The following is a 17,425-nucleotide window of genomic DNA, read 5'->3' as shown; positions in this document are numbered from 1 at the left end:
ACTCCTGATTCCTGTGTGCGTCATCTCTCAGTCAGTGGGCCATAGAACGCCTATTTTTGGTTTTATTGGTTTTATAAATTCTCCCTGAAAAAATCATTTTATTTTATTTGGTTTCTAAATTCTTCCTGATAAAATCATATTTTTTTTATTATTTTTTTTTCTAAAGTCTCCCTGAAAAAAAAAAAAAAAAACAGTGGGAGATTAATATTGGCCTTTCTGCTTGTGTGCCAGTCTTGACTCCTGGGTGTGCCATCTCTCTCTCTCTCTCTCTCTCTCTCTCCAATTGTGGTCCATAGAAAGCCTATATTTTTTTTCCTTGATTTGGGTTCCAAAATCTACCAGAGAAAATAACTCCATCAATCATTGGTAGAAAAATATTGGCCTCTGGGCTTGTGTGCCACTCCTGATTCCTGTGTGCGTCATCTCTCACTCAGTGGCCCATAGAAAGCATATAGTTTGTTACATTTGTTTTCTAAATTCTCCCTGCAAAAATCAATGTTTTTTTTGGGGGGGGGTTTCTAAAGTGTTCCTGAAAAAAATAAAAATAAAAAAAAAATAATAGTGTGACATTAATATTAACATTTGTGCTTCAGTGACAGTCCTGCGTGTGGGGCATCTCTCTAATTTGCAGCCACCAAAAAAAGAGTGTGTAACATTGGGCCTGATTTTCGCTGTGGTCTCACCAACCTGTAAAGGGGTAGCTAAATCATACTGAAGTTATAGCTCACCGTGTAAGTTGTGTGACTGCAACAAATAACGTTAGTTTGGTTACGTTTTTAAAACAATGAGGAAGTCTAGTGGAAGAGGTCGTGGCCGGGGGCGTTCATTGTCAGCTGGTAATGAGGGTAGTGGTAGTGGTGGAGCATCAGGTGGTCGTGGGGAAAAAAATATTGCTCCTAAGTCTGGAGCTGTGGAGCCAGGTTCGTCGTCCGGCTACACAAGGCCTCGAACGCTCCCTTTTCTGGGATTAGGAAAACCGCTTTTAAAGCCGGAGCAGCAAGAGCAAGTTTTGGCTTATCTTGCTGACTCAGCCTCTAGCTCTTTTGCCTCCTCTCGTGAAACTGGTAAAAGTAAAAGCAGCGCGTCGTTAGTGGATGTTCACGGTCAGGGACAAGTCACTTCCTTGTCCTCTTCAGCAAAAACAACAACAGAGAAGAATGCAGCAGGCGACACAACGGGTTACTCCATGGAGCTCTTTACACATACCGTCCCTGGCTTAGAAAGTGAAGCAGTTAACAGTCCATGCCCATTACAAATTGAATCTGACATGGAGTGCACTGACGCACAGCCACAGCCAGACTACTATGCTGGTCCTTTGACTCAGACCACAACATTGCCCTCGCAGGGTGCTGATCAAGAATCAGACCCTGATGAGACTATGTTGCCCCATCACGAACGCTATACCACCGAACGACACGGTGACACAGACGAAGTTGCGCAGGAGGTACAAGAAGAGTTATTAGATGACCCAGTTCTTGACCCCGATTGGCAGCCATTGGGGGAACAGGGTGCAGGCGGCAGCAGTTCTGAAGCAGAGGAGGAGGAGGGGCCGCAGCAGGCATCAACATCGCCACAGGTTCCATCTGCCGGGCCCGTATCTTGCCCAAAACGCGTGGCAAAGCCAAAACCTGGTGGAGGACAGCGTGGCCATCCGGTTAAAGCTCAGTCTGCAATGCCTGAAAAGGTATCCGATGCTAGAAAGAGTGCAGTCTGGCATTTTTTTAAACAACATCCAATTGATCAGCGCAAAGTCATCTGTCAAAAATGTTCTACTTCCTTAAGCAGAGGTCAGAATCTGAAAAGTCTCAATACTAGTTGCATGCATAGACATTTAACCACCATGCATTTGAAAGCTTGGACTAACTACCAAACGTCCCTTAAGGTTGTTGCACCCTCGGCCAATGAAGCTAGTCATCAACGCAACATCCCTTCCGGCAGTGTAGGACCACCATTTAGCGCACCACCTGCTGTATCTGTGCAGGTATCTTTGCCAGGCCAAAGCAGTCAGGGTCAGGGAATCACCAGTTTCGTAGTAGGAAACACTGCATCTAGGGCACCGGCGGCAACAATACCATCTCCCACCGTCTCTCAGTCTGCCATGTCCACCGGCACCCCCGCTAGTTCCACGATCTCCATCTCTCCAGTCCAGCTCACCCTACATGAGACTATGGTTAGAAAAAGGAAGTACTTAGCCTCGCATCCGCGTACACAGGGTTTGAACGCCCACATAGCTAGACTAATCTCGTTAGAGATGATGCCCTACCGGTTAGTTGAAAGCGAAGCTTTCAAAGACCTGATGGACTACGCTGTACCACGCTACGAGCTACCCAGTCGACACTTTTTTTCCAGAAAAGCCATCCCAGCCCTCCACCAGCATGTTAAAGAGCGCATCGTCCATGCACTCAGGCAATCTGTGAGCACAAAGGTGCACCTGACAACAGATGCATGGACCAGTAGGCATGGCCAGGGACGTTACGTGTCCATCACGGCACACTGGGTAAATGTGGTGGATTCAGGGTCCACAGGGGACAGCAAGTTTGGGACAGTTCTGCCTAGCCCACGGTCTAGTAAACAGTTGTCTGTAGCCGTTCGCACCCCCTCCTCCTCCTCCTCCTCCTCGTCCTCCTGCAGAAGCAAGAGCTCGTCCACAGACCGCAGTCGCACAAACACTCCATCCGCACCTGCCACTGTTGCACACCAGGTCTCCCATTATGGGGCAGCTACTGGCATACGTCAGCAGGCTGTATTGGCTATGAAGTGTTTGGGCGACAATAGACACACCGCGGAAGTTCTGTCCGAGTTCTTGCAGCAAGAAACGCAGTCGTGGCTGGGCACTGTAGATCTTGAGGCAGGCAAGGTAGTGAGTGATAACGGAAGGAATTTCATGGCTGCCATCTCCCTTTCCCAACTGAAACACATTCCTTGCCTGGCTCACACCTTAAACCTGGTGGTGCAGTGCTTCCTGAAAAGTTATCCGGGGTTATCCGACCTGCTCCTCAAAGTGCGTGGACTTTGCGCACATATCCGCCGTTCGCCTGTACACTCCAGCCGTATGCAGACCTATCAGCGTTCTTTGAACCTTCCCCAGCATCGCCTAATCATAGACGTTGCAACAAGGTGGAACTCAACACTGCACATGCTTCAGAGACTGTGCGAACAGAGGCGGGCTGTTATGTTTTTGTGGGAGGATACACATACACGGGCAGGCAGTAGGATGGCAGACATGGAGTTGTCAGGTGTGCAGTGGTCGAAGATTCAAGACATGTGTCAAGTCCTTCAGTGTTTTGAGGAATGCACACGGCTGGTTAGTGCAGACAACGCCATAATAAGCATGAGCATCCCCCTAATGCGTCTGCTGATGCAAAGTTTGACGCACATAAAGGATCAGGCGTCTGCACCAGAGGAAGAGGAAAGCCTTGATGACAGTCAGCGATTGTCTGGTCAGGGCAGTGTACATGACGAGGTACCGGGCGAAGAGGAGGTGGAGGATGAGGAGGATGATGGGGATGAGTATATTTTTAATGAGGAAGCTTTCCCGGGGGCACGGGAAATTGGTGGCGTGGCAAGGCCGGGTTCTGGTTTTTTGAGGGACACAAGTGACGTAGATTTGCCTGCAACTGCCCCTCAACCAAGCACAACCGCAGATTTGACAACGGGAACTTTGGCCCACATGGCGGATTATGCCTTGCGTATCCTCAAAAGGGACACACGCATTACAAAAATGATGAACGATGACGATTACTGGTTGGCCTGCCTCCTTGATCCTCGCTATAAAGGCAAATTGCAAAATATTATGCCACATGAGAACTTGGAACTAATATTAGCAACAAAACAATCAACTCTTGTTGACCGTTTGCTTCTGGCATTCCCTGCACACAGCGCCCGTGATCGTTCTCACACGAGCTCCAGGGGCCAGCAGACCAGAGGTGTTAGAGGGGCAGAAATCAGAAGTGGCGTTGGCCAGAGGGGTTTTCTGACCAGGTTGTGGAGTGATTTTTCTATGACCGCAGACAGGACAGGTACTGCAGCATCAATTCAAAGTGACAGGAGACAACATTTGTCCAGTATGGTTACAAACTATTTTTCATCCCTTATCGACGTTCTCCCTCAACCGTCATTCCCATTTGATTACTGGGCATCCAAATTAGACACCTGGCCAGAATTGGCAGAATATGCATTGCAGGAGCTTGCTTGCCCGGCAGCTAGTGTCCTATCAGAAAGAGTATTCAGTGCTGCAGGTTCAATACTAACAGAAAAAAGGACTCGTCTGGCTACCCAAAATGTAGATGATCTAACCTTCATTAAAATGAACCACAACTGGATTTCAAAATCTTTTGCCCCACCCTGCCCGGCTGACACCTAGCTTTCCTATGAAAAGGTCTTGCCTGTGGACTATTCTGAATGACTTTTCCAATCTCGTAATTTTCTTCACCTGATTGTCCAGCATACGACATGTTTCCACCTCACGAAATGGCCAAACTCCCCACACGGGGCCGTGCTATCGCCACTTTGCGCTTGGACCCTTGAGAGTGCTGTTTGTCTGAAGAGGTGGGTGTGGCCGCTTTTGGTCGACGGCACTGCCACTGGGTCCCTCATAGTACAATAAAGTGTCTCTGGCGGTGGTGGTGCGCACCCAACGTCAGACACACCGTTGTAATATGAGGGGCCCTGTGCCTGTACCGCCGGCCACAAGCCAGTTCCCCCCCCAGCTCAAACAGTGCTCTACCACTAGCAAAATTATCTCTCACAGCTTCACCAATGTGTAGTCTAGGCGCTGACATCCTTCAATGCCTGGCACTGACAATACCATTGTTTTGACATTTTTGTTATGTTAGGCCTTCGAAGCCTGTCTGCGGTCCCTTCTTTCTACAACTACTACACTGACCAGGCCACTGCTGGCCGTGTTACCCTGGAACCAATTTAAAAGTGCCTACAGTCAGCCCAATTTTGTTATGTTAGGCCTTCGAAGACTGTCTGCCGTCACTCCTTCCACTAGACTTCCACTGACCATACACTGCTGCCCATGTACCCCTGGAACCAATTTAAAGTGCCTACAGCCAGCCCAATTTTGTTATGTTAGGCCTTGGAAGCCTGTCTGCGGTCACTCCTTCCACTAGACTTCCACTGACCAGACCACTGCTGCCCATGTACCCCTGGAACCAATTTAAAAGTGCCTACAGCCAGCCCAAGTTTGTTATGTTAGGCCTTCGAAGCCTGTCTGCGGTCACTCCTTCCACTAGACTTCCACTGACCAGACCACTGCTGCCCGTGTACCCCTGGAACCAATTTAAAAGTGCCTACAGCCAGCCCAAGTTTGTTATGTTAGGCCTTGGAAGCCTGTCTGCGGTCACTCCTTCCACTAGACTTCCACTGACCAGACCACTGCTGCCCATGTACCCCTGGAACCAATTTAAAAGTGCCTACAGCCAGCCCAAGTTTGTTATGTTAGGCCTTCGAAGCCTGTCTGCGGTCACTCCTTCCACTAGACTTCCACTGACCAGACCACTGCTGCCCGTGTACCCCTGGAACCAATTTAAAAGTGCCTACAGCCAGCCCAAGTTTGTTATGTTAGGCCTTGGAAGCCTGTCTGCGGTCACTCCTTCCACTAGACTTCCACTGACCAGACCACTGCTGCCCGTGTACCCCTGGAACCAATTTAAAAGTGCCTACAGCCAGCCCAAGTTTGTTATGTTAGGCCTTGGAAGCCTGTCTGCGGTCACTCCTTCCACTAGACTTCCACTGACCATACACTGCTGCCCATGTACCCCTGGAACCAATTTAAAAGTGCCTACAGCCAGCCCAAGTTTGTTATGATAGGCCTTCGAAGCCTGTCTGCGGTCACTCCTTCCACTAGACTTCCACTGACCAGACCACTGCTGCCCGTGTACCCCTGGAACCAATTTAAAAGTGCCTACAGCCAGCCCAAGTTTGTTATGTTAGGCCTTGGAAGCCTGTCTGCGGTCACTCCTTCCACTAGACTTCCACTGACCATACACTGCTGCCCATGTACCCCTGGAACCAATTTAAAAGTGCCTACAGCCAGCCCAAGTTTGTTATGTTAGGCCTTCGAAGCCTGTCTGCGGTCACTCCTTCCACTAGACTTCCACTGACCAGACCACTGCTGCCCGTGTACCCCTGGAACCAATTTAAAATTGCCTACAGCCATGTTTTATTATTTTAGGCCTTCGATGCCTGTCTGCGGTCACTCCTTCCACTAGGCCTCCACTGACCACACCACTGCTGCCCGTGTACCCCTGGAACCAATTTAAAATTGCCTACAGCCAGCCCAATTTTTTTATTTTAGGCCTTCGATGCCTGTCTGCGGTCCATTCTTTCAACTACTACTACACTGACCAGGGCACTGCTGCCCAAGTACCCCTGGAACCAATTTAAAATTGACTACAGCCATGTGTTAATATTTTAGGCCTTCGATGCCTGTCTGTGGTCACTCCTTCCACTAGGCCTCCACTGACCACACCACTGCTGCCCGTGTACCCCTGGAACCAATTTAAAATTGCCTACAGCCATGTGTGATTATTTTAGGCCTTCGATGCCTGTCTGCGGTCACTCCTTCCACTAGGCCTCCACTGACCACACCACTGCTGCCCGTGTAACCCTGGAACCAATTTAAAATTGCCTACAGCCATGTGTTATTATTTTAGGCCTTCGATGCCTGTCTGCGGTCACTCCTTCCACTAGGCCTCCACTGACCACACCACTGCTGCCCGTGTACCCCTGGAACCAATTTAAAATTGCCTACAGCCAGCCCAATTTTTTTATTTTAGGCCTTCGATGCCTGTCTGCGGTCCATTCTTTCAAATACTACTACACTGACCAGGGCACTGCTGCCCAAGTACCCCTGGAACCAATTTAAAATTGACTACAGCCATGTGTTAATATTTTAGGCCTTCGATGCCTGTCTGTGGTCACTCCTTCCACTAGACTTCCACTGACCAGACCACTGCTGCCCGTGTACCCCTGGAACCAATTTAAAAGTGCCTACAGCCAGCCCAAGTTTGTTATGTTAGGCCTTGGAAGCCTGTCTGCGGTCACTCCTTCCACTAGACTTCCACTGACCAGACCACTGCTGCCCGTGTACCCCTGGAACCAATTTAAAAGTGCCTACAGCCAGCCCAAGTTTGTTATGTTAGGCCTTGGAAGCCTGTCTGCGGTCACTCCTTCCACTAGACTTCCACTGACCAGACCACTGCTGCCCGTGTACCCCTGGAACCAATTTAAAAGTGCCTACAGCCAGCCCAAGTTTGTTATGTTAGGCCTTGGAAGCCTGTCTGCGGTCACTCCTTCCACTAGACTTCCACTGACCATACACTGCTGCCCATGTACCCCTGGAACCAATTTAAAAGTGCCTACAGCCAGCCCAAGTTTGTTATGTTAGGCCTTCGAAGCCTGTCTGCGGTCACTCCTTCCACTAGACTTCCACTGACCAGACCACTGCTGCCCGTGTACCCCTGGAACCAATTTAAAAGTGCCTACAGCCAGCCCAAGTTTGTTATGTTAGGCCTTGGAAGCCTGTCTGCGGTCACTCCTTCCACTAGACTTCCACTGACCATACCACTGCTGCCCGTGTACCCCTGGAACCAATTTAAAAGTGCCTACAGCCAGCCCAAGTTTGTTATGTTAGGCCTTGGAAGCCTGTCTGCGGTCACTCCTTCCACTAGACTTCCACTGACCATACACTGCTGCCCATGTACCCCTGGAACCAATTTAAAAGTGCCTACAGCCAGCCCAAGTTTGTTATGTTAGGCCTTCGAAGCCTGTCTGCGGTCACTCCTTCCACTAGACTTCCACTGACCAGACCACTGCTGCCCGTGTACCCCTGGAACCAATTTAAAATTGCCTACAGCCATGTTTTATTATTTTAGGCCTTCGATGCCTGTCTGCGGTCACTCCTTCCACTAGGCCTCCACTGACCACACCACTGCTGCCCGTGTACCCCTGGAACCAATTTAAAATTGCCTACAGCCAGCCCAATTTTTTTATTTTAGGCCTTCGATGCCTGTCTGCGGTCCATTCTTTCAACTACTACTACACTGACCAGGGCACTGCTGCCCAAGTACCCCTGGAACCAATTTAAAATTGACTACAGCCATGTGTTAATATTTTAGGCCTTCGATGCCTGTCTGTGGTCACTCCTTCCACTAGGCCTCCACTGACCACACCACTGCTGCCCGTGTACCCCTGGAACCAATTTAAAATTGCCTACAGCCATGTGTGATTATTTTAGGCCTTCGATGCCTGTCTGCGGTCACTCCTTCCACTAGGCCTCCACTGACCACACCACTGCTGCCCGTGTAACCCTGGAACCAATTTAAAATTGCCTACAGCCATGTGTTATTATTTTAGGCCTTCGATGCCTGTCTGCGGTCACTCCTTCCACTAGGCCTCCACTGACCACACCACTGCTGCCCGTGTACCCCTGGAACCAATTTAAAATTGCCTACAGCCAGCCCAATTTTTTTATTTTAGGCCTTCGATGCCTGTCTGCGGTCCATTCTTTCAACTACTATTACACTGACCAGGGCACTGCTGCCCGTGTACCCCTGGAACCAATTTAAAATTGCCTACAGCCATGTGTTATTATTTTAGGCCTTCGATGCCTGTCTGCGGTCACTCCTTCCACTAGGCCTCCACTGACCACACCACTGCTGCCCGTGTACCCCTGGAACCAATTTAAAATTGCCTACAGCCATGTGTTATTATTTTAGGCCTTCGATGCCTGTCTGCGGTCACTCCTTCCACTAGGCCTCCACTGACCACACCACTGCTGCCCGTGTACCCCTGGAACCAATTTAAAATTGCCTACAGCCATGTGTGATTATTTTAGGCCTTCGATGCCTGTCTGCGGTCACTCCTTCCACTAGGCCTCCACTGACCACACCACTGCTGCCCGTGTACCCCTGGAACCAATTTAAAATTGCCTACAGCCAGCCCAATTTTTTTATTTTAGGCCTTCGATGCCTGTCTGCGGTCCATTCTTTCAACTACTACTACACTGACCAGGGCACTGCTGCCCAAGTACCCCTGGAACCAATTTAAAATTGACTACAGCCATGTGTTAATATTTTAGGCCTTCGATGCCTGTCTGCGGTCACTCCTTCCACTAGGCCTCCACTGACCACACCACTGCTGCCCGTGTACCCCTGGAACCAATTTAAAATTGCCTACAGCCAGCCCAATTTTTTTATTTTAGGCCTTCGATGCCTGTCTGCGGTCCATTCTTTCAACTACTACTACACTGACCAGGGCACTGCTGCCCGTGTACCCCTGGAACCAATTTAAAATTGCCTACAGCCATGTGTTATTATTTTAGGCCTTCGATGCCTGTCTGTGGTCCCTCCTTCCACTAGGCCTCCACTGACCTGTCTACTGCGGCCCGTGTACCCCTTGAACCAACCTAATAAAATATTTAAAAAATTAATTTGATTATAAAAAATAAGATCGTGTTGAGATCTCAAATGCAGACATTTTAACAATCAAAACAAACACACAACAAATATCTGGAACTGTACTACAAAGGTCCAACAGCTACAATTTCTTTCTCCTGCAAGAAGTTAACTGAAAGTTTTTTGGAGTTGTTAACACAGATATGGCATCCACCGAGTGTTGTCCTGTCGCGTCTCCTTTAAATTATTTCCAATAAGATGTTAAACTATTAATTTAATAAAATCAATAATTAAAAAAATAATTGAGTAAGTCAAAAGCACATTGCAAATAAACATTAATTACAAATCAAGAAGCATGGCGCGTCCGAGGGTGAGTAGATACCGAATAAGAATATAATCACCCTCGGACGCGCAATGCTTATTTACAACAGCCTTCCTTCCTAAGAATCAGCCCTTCCGTGGTGTAGAGAGAGGTTGTGTTACACTCCAAGGTGTTCCCCAGGTTGCCTTTCCTGAGCTTCGATCTTCCGGCTCTCGTTTAGTAGCTGTTGGAAACTACGCTGCATTAGGCCTACTAATTGTGTATGGGGTGTAGAGACAGGTTGTGTTACACTCCAAGGTTTTCACCAGGTTGCCTTTCCTGAGCTTCGATCTTCATGCTCTCGTTTAGTAGGTGTCGGAAAGTAGGCTGCATTAGGCCTACAAATTGGGTATGGGGTGGAGAGAGATGGTGTGTTACACTCCAAGGTGTTCCCCAGGTTTCCTTGCCATTGCTTCGGTCTTCCGACTCTCGTTTAGTAGTTGTAGAAAAGTACACAGCATTAGGCCTACAAAATGGGTATGGGGTGGAGAGAGATGGTGTGTTACACTCCAAGGTGTTCCCCAGGTTGCCTTTCCTGAGCTTCGATCTTCATGCTCTCGTTTAGTAGGTGTCGGAAAGTAGGCTGCATTAGGCCTAAAAAATGGGGAATGGGGTGGAGAGAGATGGTGTGTTACACTCCAAGGTGTTCCCCAGGTTTCCTTGCCATTGCTTCGGTCTTCCGACTCTCGTTTAGTAGTTGTAGAAAAGTACACTGCATTAGGCCTAAAAAATGGGTATGGGGTGGAGAGAGATGGTGTGTTACACTCCAAGGTGTTCCCCAGGTTGCCTTTCCTGAGCTTCGATCTTCATGCTCTCGTTTAGTAGGTGTCGGAAAGTAGGCTGCATTAGGCCTACAAATTGGGTATGGGGTGGAGAGAGATGGTGTGTTACACTCCAAGGTGTTCCCCAGGTTTCCTTGCCATTGCTTCGGTCTTCCGACTCTCGTTTAGTAGTTGTAGAAAAGTACACAGCATTAGGCCTACAAAATGGGTATGGGGTGGAGAGAGATGGTGTGTTACACTCCAAGGTGTTCCCCAGGTTGCCTTTCCTGAGCTTCTATCTTCAGGCTCTCATTAAATTGTGGTTAAATGGAACAACTGCATTTGGCGTACTAGTTGGTTTGGGGCCTACTATCGGTGTCTGCCACTCCTTGCTGTTCTCCTGGTTTCCTGTCCTGAAATTCCATTTTCAGCCTCTCGTTAAGTAGTTGTTAATGTTAGACTGCATTTGGCCTACTAGTTGGGTTGGGGCCTACTATCGGTGTCTGCCACTCCTTGCTGTTCTCCTCCACTGAACAAAGCTGTGCCGCCTGTTTACTACGGTTGCCAATTTTGAACTGCATTTCGACTACTTACTGATTTGGCCCTACTCTCTGTGTCAGCCTCTCATTCCAGTTGTCCTCCACTGCAATGCCCCCTGGTTATTCCTGTGTTACCAATTTTGAACTGCATTTAGCCCACTTTCTTCTTTGGGCCTATATCTGTGTTTCCACTTCATCGTGCCCATTGCCCAGCCAGTGATAGATGAGTCTGCTGGTACATTGACCCATAACGCAACATTCCCCGTGCACGCTACACAACAACATTGTGACCCTGCTGAAAGTCAGGTTGCTCTTCCCGCATACCATACCACCTTACACGGGGACAAAGAGGAAGGTGCAGATGAAAGTGCAGGTTCCTTCATCAGGTGGGGGGAGGAATACTAGTTGGCGACGTCACTGGCACAGGGCCTCTCATAGTACGCAAAAGTGTTGCTGCCGGTGGGAGGCGCCCCCGCCGTGCAAACACACCGCTGTACTTTGAGGGGCCCTGTGCCAGTGCCAATGCCAACGAGTGGGCCCCCCCTGCTTGCTCAGGATCACAGCACTTGCAAAGTTGAAATACTTACCTCTCCCTGCTCCACTGCCGTGACGTGGTCCAGATTTACTGGGCCCACTAATTACTTGAACCAGCCCTACCCCCCACAACTTTAGCCAAATGACCCCCAATTTCAAATGCCTTCCAATTATTTTAAGGTAAATTACGCTTGACAAGCTTCATTAAGAAGAATGGATGGTTTTGACATTAAAATGGGCACTCTAGGTGTTTTCCTGGCCCCCACTCACTGCCGACTATGCTGCCCCATTGACTTGCATTGGGTTTCGTGTTTCGGTCGATCCCGACTTTACGTCATAATCGGCCGATTTCACTCGACCCGACTTTGGACATAGTCGGGTTTCGCAAAACCCGGCTCGACTCTAAAAAGGTCAAGGTCGCTCAACTCTAGTGGCGGCCACTGACAGAACCTCTAGCCTACCCGAGTTAGACAAACAATGAAGGCAGACTTCTCTAACACTGCAGACTTGTAACTTACGGCCAGGCAACTGTGACAAGTAGAAAATGCACTGATGTTTTAGAATCATCCAGCAACTAGAGGGGTTAAAATAGTTACAGGAGACAGGGAGGGGTTAGCACAGTCCCAGAGGGTTCTGGGAAAGCTGTTATGGTGTACAGGACCTCCAAGAGGAAACAGTGTTATAGAGAGTCTACTGTCAGACTGAACTCAGATAAGCTGTATAAACCAGTTCATTCAGGGAGGTGACTGCTAGAATCATAGAATCAGTCAGGATAGCCAGGAGTATCTTTATTGCCTCAAGGTAAAAGTCAGGGTGAGCCACAGCACTGGACTCATCCCCCCACCTCACTGCATAATCAAGGTATAGTTCTAATATATGTTGAGACCCTGTGTATGAAGAGAAATTAGCTGTGAAGACACTTTCAAATATGTGGTTGAAGCATTGTATGAAGAGAAGTGATCCAGTGTGATGGAAAGAAGTCTGAATAAAACCCCTGTGATCAACTTCAGCTCAGAACCATGTCTTAGGTGTGTGCCTGTAGGCTGTTACCTCACCTCTACTGTGAAGGATTCTAATTATTGGTCGCCATGAGTAACATTTCACTAGGATTCCAATGAACTTGTGTTCCTTTATCTTGCCTTCATATACCGAGTGGTGTACATGCAGCACAACCCTTTAAAGGAAGTGCCAGGTGAGCTTTTTTCTTCTTACCTGGAGATGGTTGGCATTTTATTTAAATATTTAGTGCATTTAAATGTATCTAATTGCTTTTCCTGTTGTTTATTCCTGACAGCCCAGAAAAATGTCTGCTTCCCGTAAATAATAGTATATTACTATTATAATGTATAGCTTAATGGACTAATTATCTTTCAGTTTAGTAACTCTATGCACTCACAGTAACATACATAGTAACATAGTTAGTAAGGCCGAAAAAAGACATTTGTCCATCCAGTTCAGCCTATATTCCATCATAATAAATACCCAGATCTACGTCCTTCTACAGAACCTAATAATTGTATGATACAATATTGTTCTGCTCCAGGAAGACATCCAGGTCTCTCTTGAACCCCTCGACTGAGTTCGCCATCACCACCTCCTCAGGCAAGCAATTCCAGATTCTCACTGCCCTAACAGTAAAGAATCCTGTTCTATGTTGGTGGAAAAACCTTCTCTCCTCCAGACGCAAAGAATGCCCCCTTGTGCCCGTCACCTTCCTTGGTATAAACAGATCCTCAGCGAGATATTTGTATTGTCCCCTTATATACTTATACATGGTTATTAGATCGCCACAGTGTCATTCTATGTAAATTCCTTTAGCGTCTTGTGCATATTTGGGTCTATGCTGTTATGTGAACTTTTCCAGTCTTTGAGATCATGATTATCCACTATAGACGCTTATGTACCTCACTGAAAGAATCCCGCATACTTGTCATGTATCATCTAATCCTTGAGGAATATTATGCTTTTTGTACTGAAGGTTACAGTATGTAGTAATGGTCCCTGTTGCAAGGAAAAATAATATGCTGTACTTATGATAATTATGACAGTAGAGACATATGTGGGTAGCATAATTGGAAATCATATTCGTCAGATAGCAGAAGATTCCTTATAGTCTGCTATAACCGATAATGCACTTTGCAATCTGACTTGGACAAAATTCAAAATAAGTATCATGAAAGAGCAGAATTGCCTAAAGTCAATAAAATAAACAACTCTCCAGCCAGAGCAGAGGAGGAATACGTCCCTGACAGCGTCTTCCATGTGTCATAGCTAAAGTATTGCTGCTTCAGTAATAGCAGTTTGGTTTCTAAAGGACTATTATTATTATTATTATTATTTATTATTATTTATTATGAATTTGCTCCATTCCAGAAGTGACTCTGCTTAGTTTATTACACAATGTACAAATAGCCTCTTGTAAAGAACTTGCTTGCTGACAGCCTTTTTCCAAGTACAACAATTCTTTATTATTTCTTGCACTCAATATTAGGTTATTTTATTTTATTTACTGTTGTCACGGAGAGATCTTGATGCTTTAAGTGTTATACTGTATGCTTACAACCAAGGCAGATTTTTGACAAATTGTGACCTTGGTTAACCCCTTCAAGACCCAGCCTATTTTGACCTTAAAGACCTTGCCGTTTTTTGCAATTCTGACCAGTGTCCCTTTATGAGGTAATAACTCAGGAACGCTTCAACGGATCCTAGCGGTTCTGAGATTGTTTTTTCGTGACATATTGGGCTTCATGTTAGTGGTAAATTTAGGTCAATAAATTCTGCATTTATTTGTGATAAACACGGAAATTTGGCGAAAATTTTGAAAATTTCGCAATTTTCACATTTTGAATTTTTATTCTGTTAAACCAGAGAGATATGTGACACAAAATAGTTAATAAATAACATTTCCCACATGTTTACTTTACATCAGCACAATTTTGGAAACAAAATTTTTTTTTGTTAGGAAGTTATAAGGGTTAAAATTTGACCAGCGATTTGTCATTTTTACAACGAAATTTACAAAACCATTTTTTTTAGGGACCACCTCACATTTGAAGTCAGTTTGAGGGGTCTATATGGCTGAAAATACCCAAAAGTGACACCATTCTAAAAACTGCACCCCTCAAGGTACTCAAAACCACATTCAAGAAGTTTATTAACCCTTCAGGTGCTTCACAGCAGCAGAAGCAACATGGAAGGAAAAAATGAACATTTAACTTTTTAGTCACAAAAATTATCTTTTAGCAACAATTTTTTTATTTTCCCAATGGTAAAAGGAGAAACTGAACCACGAAAGTTGTTGTCCAATTTGTCCTGAGTACGCTGATACCTCATATGTGGGGGTAAACCACTGTTTGGGCGCACGGCAGGGCTTGGAAGGGAAGGAGCGCCATTTGACTTTTTGAATCAAAAATTGGCTCCACTCCTTAGCGGACACCATGTCACGTTTGGAGAGCCCCCGTGTGCCTAAAAATTGGAGCTCCCCCACAAATGACCCCATTTTAGAAACTAGACGCCCCAAGGAACTTATCTAGATGCATAGTGAGCACTTTGAACCCCCAGGTGCTTCACAAATTGATCCGTAAAAATGAAAAAGTACTTTTTTTTCACAAAAAAATTCTTTTAGCCTCAATTTTTTCATTTTCACATGGGCAACAGGATAAAATGGATCCTAAAATGTGTTGGGCAATTTCTCCTGAGTACACCAATACCTCACATGTGGGGGTAAACCACTGTTTGGGCACATGGTAAGGCTCGGAAGGGAAGGAGCGCCATTTGACTTTTTGAATGAAAAATTATTTCCATCGTTAGCGGACACCATGTCGCGTTTGGATAGCTCCTGTGTGCCTAAACATTGGCGCTCCCCCACAAGTGACCCCATTTTGGAAACTAGACCCCTCAAGGAACTTATTTAGATGCCTAGTGAGCACTTTAAACCCTCAGGTGCTTCACAAATTGATCTGTAAAAATGAAAAAGTACTTTTTTTTCACAAAAAAATTATTTTCGCCTCAATTTTTTCATTTTCACATGGGCAGTAGGATAAAATGGATCATAAAATTTGTTGGGCAATTTCTCCCGAGTACGCCGATACCTCATATGTGGGGGTAAACCACTGTTTGGGCACACGGCAGGGCTCGGAAGGGAAGGCGCGCCATTTGACTTTTTGAATGGAAAATTAGCTCCAATTGTTAGCGGACACCATGTCGCGTTTGGAGAGCCCCCTGTGTGCCTAAACATTGGAGCTCCCCCACAAGTGACCCCATTTTGGAAACTAGACCCCCCAAGGAACTTATCTAGATGCATATTGAGCACTTTAAACCCCCAGGTGCTTCACAGAAGTTTATAACGCAGAGCCATGAAAATAAAAAATAATTTTTCTTTCCTCAAAAATGATTTTTTAGCCTGGAATTTCCTATTTTGCCAAGGATAATGGGAGAAATTGGACCCCAAATATTGTTGTCCAGTTTGTCCTGAGTACGCTGATACCCCATATGTGGGGGTAAACCACTGTTTGGGCGCACGGCAGGGCTCGGAAGGGATGGCACGCCATTTGGCTTTTTAAATGGAAAATTAGCTCCAATCATTAGCGGACACCATGTCACGTTTGGAGAGCCCCTGTGTGCTTAAACATTGGAGATCCCCCAGAAATGACACCATTTTGGAAACTAGACCCCCAAAGGAACTAATCTAGATGTGTGGTGAGGACTTTGAACCCCCAAGTGCTTCACAGAAGTTTATAACGCAGCGCCATGAAAATAAAAAAAAAATTATTTTCTCAAAAATGATCTTTTAGCCTGCAATTTTTTATTTTCCCAAGGGTAACAGGAGAAATTTGACCCCAAAAGTTGTTGTCCAGTTTCTCCTGAGTACGCTGATACCCCATATGTGGGGGTAAATCACTGTTTGGGCACATGCCGGGGCTCGGAAGTGAAGTAGTGACGTTTTGAAATGCAGACTTTGATGGAATGCTCTGTGGGCGTCACGTTGCGTTTGCAGAGCCCCTGATGTGGCTTAACAGTAGAAACCCCCCACAAGTGACCCCATTTTGGAAACTAGACCCCCAAAGGAACTTATCTAGATGTGTGGTGAGCACTTTGAACCCCCAAGTGCTTCATAGAAGTTTATAATGCAGAGCCGTGAAAATAATAAATACGTTTTCTTTCCTCAAAAATAATTATTTAGCCCAGAATTTTTTAATTTTCCCAAGGGTAACAGGAGAAATTTGACCCCAAAAGTTGTTGTCCAGTTTCTCCTGAGTACGGTGATACCCCATATGTGGGGGTAAACTACTGTTTGGGCACATGCCGGGGCTTGGAATTGAAGTAGTGACGTTTTGAAATGCAGACTTTGATGGAATGCTCTGCGGGCGTCACGTTGCGTTTGCAGAACCCCTGATGTGCCTAAACAGTAGAAACCCCCCACAAGTGACCCCATTTTGGAAACTAGACCCTGAAAGGAACTTATCTAGATGTGTGGTGAGCACTTTGAACCCCCAAGTGCTTCATAGAAGTTTATAATGCAGAGCCGTGAAAATAATAAATACGTTTTCTTTCCTCAAAAATAATTATTTAGCCCAGAATTTTTTATTTTCCCAAGGGTTACAGGAGAAATTGGACCCCAAAAGTTGTTGTCCAGTTTCTCCTGAGTACGCTGATACCCCATATGTGGGGGTAAACCACTGTTTGGGCACACGTCGGGGCTCAGAAGGGAAGTAGTGACTTTTGAAATGCAGACTTTGATGGAATGGTCTGCGGGTGTCACGTTGCGTTTGCAGAGCCCCTGGTGTGCCTAAACAGTAGAGACCCCCCACAAGTGACCCCATTTTA

The sequence above is a fragment of the Ranitomeya imitator genome, chromosome 8 (genome assembly GCF_032444005.1).
Source record: "Ranitomeya imitator isolate aRanImi1 chromosome 8, aRanImi1.pri, whole genome shotgun sequence".
Lineage (NCBI taxonomy): Eukaryota > Metazoa > Chordata > Amphibia > Anura > Dendrobatidae > Ranitomeya > Ranitomeya imitator.
The sequence above is the reverse complement of the archived record's forward strand: the minus strand, read 5'-3'. Positions refer to the sequence as shown.